The sequence below is a fragment of the Atta cephalotes genome (genome assembly GCF_000143395.1).
Source record: "Atta cephalotes unplaced genomic scaffold scaffold00065, whole genome shotgun sequence".
Lineage (NCBI taxonomy): Eukaryota > Metazoa > Arthropoda > Insecta > Hymenoptera > Formicidae > Atta > Atta cephalotes.
The window spans coordinates 800,146-805,545 of record NW_012130129.1 but is presented as its reverse complement, the minus strand read 5'-3'; positions in this window follow the sequence as shown (position 1 = coordinate 805,545).

Below are 5,400 nucleotides of genomic sequence, written 5' to 3'. Positions count from 1 at the left end.
ATATATACTAAATAATATAATAGTAGTATAGTATACTACGTATTAAGTTAGTAGTTAGTTAATTAATTACGTATATATTTATATATATATATATATATATATATATATATATATATATATATATATATATATATATATATATATATGTATGAGGATATATATCCGTCATCCACAATCCGTCATATTTAGAAAACTTTTACTCTTCTAAATATATCTTAGGTTGCATAAGTCGTGTGCGTGCGTGCGTGTGTGCGTGTGTGTGTGCGTGTGTGTGCGCGTGTGTGTGTGCGTGTGTGTGTGCGTGTGTGCGTGCGTGTGTGTGTGCGTGTGTGTGTGTGTGTGCGTGTTATGATAAATTAAAAAAATAAAATCCAAGTTTATATTTTAAATATATGACATTTCAGTGATTTGATCATCACTTTGAATTTAAATTTTGATAATAAATTTAAAATTACACACAGAACTCCCAAAAATTGTCTTCATATGAAACGCATCTCTTTTGGGAAACTCAGAGGTACGAAAGGGTTAACATAATTTATTTCAATTTTATGTTTATATGTGTTCGACAGATTTTTCTGATTTAAAATTAATACCGTAAAAGACCGTAAAAGATCATAAAATTTATATTTATTCATAAGGAACTGAATTTTCTTTTTTTAGCAACAGAAAATAGTTTCTATCATAAGCTTATTATAAGAATTAAATTATTTTGACCGTAATAAGTAGTTTATATTGATTAAATAATTTTGTATTTTTGTTTACTAATAGTAAGATTTATACCATCAGTTCAGCGTAAGAATTGGATAGTTTATGTTTACGATTATAAATGATTCAGCGAATCTACCATTAGATATATTTTTTGCTTTATAATTTTAATTTTAATGGTATTATTTTACCTAAGAATGTGATTTATTTTGTGAACTATCTATATTATATCAGATAAGTTTAATTATTAAAGAGATATTAAATTACCGTATTTACAAAACAATAGGCCTGAATCGGACGGTATTGATTTATGAAGATGAACGCATATATATACAAAAAAGAGAAATTTAATAATTAAATAACTGAAATTATAAGAAGGTCTTATTTGATATTGAATTTAATGGGTGGTCAATTAGCAAGAAACAAGTATGGACATTATTTTATACCAAGCTTATCTCGCTAAGCGTAAGGGATATAAGGGAATGTTGACGGAAGTTCTTTTCCAGCTTCAGATTTATACGTTACAAAGTTCGCGAATCGTTACTAAAAAAGTGAAGCAGAGTTTCGCCTAATATCACATTTGTAAAAATTGATTATTAAAATTTATTATATTATTTACGTTGTGACAATACTTGCGGAAACTATGTACATTTCGAGCGCAAGTGCATGTATGTTTGTGAATTAACGAAAGCATAAGAGACTGTGTAAATATAGAAGAAATATTATTTTACTTGGAAACTAAACATTTCGTTCTTATCTATTCGCCTATCGAACTTTATTTAGCGATCCGTTTTTGTCCCTCTATTTCCATTTTTCTTCTTTCTTCTCTCTCATTATCTACTATATTTAGCTTATACTGTTTTGTCATAATCTTGTTATGATCATTTCTACAAGAATATTCTCAAATAATTTTCAGTACATTCTCAGCAACATTCTTTGCATCATCATATTGACAGATAATCTAATATTTATCGCCAAAACACAGCCAAAAAAGAAACAGCTATATAAATAAATTTATAATTTTAATCTATAATTTTGCTTCTCCAGCTATAATAGAATTGATGGAATATGTTTTTATTAAATTTGTTTTAAATAATTAATTTTATCAAAAGTTAATAATAAAACATTTAAAAATTGCTTAATAGATACTATTAAATTTTTATAATGGTTATTATAATGATTCATATTAAAAAATCCTTTTTTTACTAAAAAGAAATTAATAAAATTAAAATGTCAAGAGTTTAATTTACTCATTTAATATTAGAAAGTTTTGATGATAATAAAATGAAATCATTAGGAATAGCTAAATTGTTATATACTATTAAAATATAATGAAAAAACAAAGATTTATAATTGATATGCAGCAAATATAATGTCACTATTTAATTAAATTAAAAGAATGTACATGCTAAAGAATATTCTTAATACAAAGATGTTTATAACAGAAAATGTAGATGTTTTTGAAGATATACTGATTTAATTTAAAAGTTGCATTTTTTTTTCATTAGGTTTTGGAATGCAGACTGTTCATCGAGCGATTTGTCCTTCCTTATGGATCTAAAAATCTAAAGATACTTTTTAGATTCAACTGCTTTACGAACAAGACTGAGTTCCGAAATCCATCGAAAAAAAGTGTTGCAACCTTTTAATTGACGAGTGTACAATTAAAGTATAGGTGAGAAAAGTACATCAGTTTGTTACTCTAGGAGAATTCCATAAGTACACAGATCGTGTTAAATTAAAGGATACGCTAACTAAATGGTATAATATGCTTATTAATATTATCATTTATGAATTAAATATTATATAATTTAATATATCCCTAGTGAAATTTTTTTTCAGAATTTTTCATATAATTTTTCAGATTTTTTTAATATAATTTTATAACTTTCTCACATTTTTTTGTATGAATTGAACTTCTCAGAAAAAATCTACATTTTTCCTCAGAATTTTTCATATATATGTTAATTATGAAATATCATCAATAAAATTTCTAAGATTTTTTTGTAAGTACAATTTCTGATGAAATATAAAATTTGAAAAATTTTTAAATATTTTTTTTTAAATTATAAGATGAGAAATTTCAGAATATTTCAGAATTCACTTCTACTCGAAAAATTCTGAGAGAAGATATAAACTTTTCGAATATTTTTGATTTCTGAATATTTCTAAAAAAATATTTCTAAAAAAATATTCCAATATAAAAATTTTTAAAAAAATTTTCACGGTTAAAATAAATTAATATTAACATGTCATTAATATTAACATTTATACATTAATAATATCAGTTATGAATTATAAGTATAAAATGAGAAATTTGAGTGGAACAACAATTTAATAATAATAATAATAATAATAATAAGAAAACGACATAGTAATAATAATAATAATAATAAACTTAAATATGATTGACCGTCTTTAATATCGATTTCGAATAGTTAAAATAATTGATAATATGTCGCGTTCTTCAATTATTTCCAAATAATTCAATTACTTTTTAAGGTAATTACGCTATATATATTAAGGCTGTATTCGCTTTTACGTTCATAACGCTTTAAGCCATCGTTTCATTCTTGTTGTTTAGTAAATATTAAACAAGAACAATTGATACTCATAAGCGCTGTGAGTGGTAAAGCGAACGCAATCTAAAAAAGACCGACGTTCTTCTATATAGTAATAGTACACATCTCGTCCGATGTAAATGGAAATTTACCGCTATTTGGTTCGTATCTCCGCTAAATACGTGCCTTGACTTTTTAGTAATTTTTTTCACTTAACATTGTTTTGTTAGTTTTGCCTTATTCAGTCAATCTACTCATCACTGTCTGCAATTATAGTAAGTATGAATATTAATAAAATCATGTATAATATTATAAAATAGACTATAATATAAACAATACTTAACGTTTTAGGTTATGGGTAGACATTGCTGCGTTTTGGGATGTTCCACGGGAGTGAGCCTACCTTCCCACATGTTTCCCAAAGACGTTATCATGATGAATAAATGGAAAAAGGCGATTTATTCAGAGAAAATACAAGATTTAACTGATGAACAATTAAGAAAGTGCGTTGTATGCTACAGACATTTTGCCGATAGTGATTATGAAGCAATGTATAGATTACGAAGATTGAAACCTGGTGTTATACCGTCCTTATATCTGCCAAATAACGGTAATAACAATATTGAAGCAAATAATTGTGAAGACAATGAGATAGTTAATGATCATGATACTGAGACTCATACTTACAGCATTGTAAGTACAAGAGATTCTAAGAGTAAAACATTAGATATAAATGCAATTGGTCAACTTGAAGAAATTGAAATAATAGAAATAAAAAAAGAGACACAACCTGTAATAGAAGTCTTAGAAAGTATTCCAATAATTAGAGAATTATCACAGAGTATTCCAATATATAAAGAAGTATCACAAAGTATTCCAATAAATGAAGAGATGTCACAGAGTATTCCAATAAATAAAGAAGTATTACGAAGTACTCCAATAAATAAAGAAGTTTTACAAAGTTCTCCAATAAATAAAGATTCTTTAAAGTTAGAGCCTTCTTCACCTAAAAATTCAACATCCAGCTTGTCAGACCTGCATAACTTACTGCATGGAAAATGCTTTCATAAATTTACGCCAAAAATGTGGAAGTTGTACAAATTATCATGTATATTAAGAAAGAAGCAAGAAATTGTTATAAAGAGGCAGTTATCATTTCGTGAACGTATAAGGCAAGCTAAGCAATGCAGCAAAAGTACTGCTATAGAAAAGCTATTGTCTTCATTGACACCTGTCGAACAAGCTTTTCTCCAGATGCAGATAAAAACGACAAAATATGCCTCTGAGGTATGTAAATGGAATATTACAGTAAGAAAATATCAACTTATGATAGATTGATCTAATTTTATTTATAGGATAGACATTTTACACTGACTGAAAAGATTGCTGCTTTATCTATCATGAAACAATCTAGTAAATGTTATCAATATCTGACACAAGTTTTCAATCTGCCCACCATAGAAACATTACAATCTATACTTCAGACAATTAATATTCATCCAGGTCCAAATAATTTTATAAATAAATATCTAAAAAAGAAAGTAAAATTAATGAAAGAGAGAGATAAAGTGTGTCTTTTAATGTGGGACGAAATGTTATTGCAACCTCACGTAGATTATGATGCAAAAAAGAAACATATTCTTGGTTTTGAAGATTTTGGCAATAAGCGGAGAGCAAGATTTGCTGATCACGTGTTAGTTTTTATGATTCGTGGCGTACAAAGTGGATGGAAGTTTCCACTGGCGTATTATTTTTGTGATGGTGCAACAAAAACTGATCAACTTATTGAGTGGGTCAAAAATATTGCCAAAATTATAATTGACAGTGGATTGTATCTAGTCGCCTTTGTATGTAATGATGGGAAAAGGAATCTCACAGCTATAAATAAACTAAAATTAGAATCGGCAAGGCTAAAATTGAAACAAAGACAACTATATTGTAAGCATGCTTTTTGTTAAATTATTATTACTATAAATATAAAGATTATAAATATTTGCATTTATTATATAATTTGTTTTAAATAATAAGTTTGAATATTAAATTATATATATATATATATATATATATATATATATATATATATATATATATATATTATTATTAATTATTAATTATATNTNTNTNTNTNTNTNTA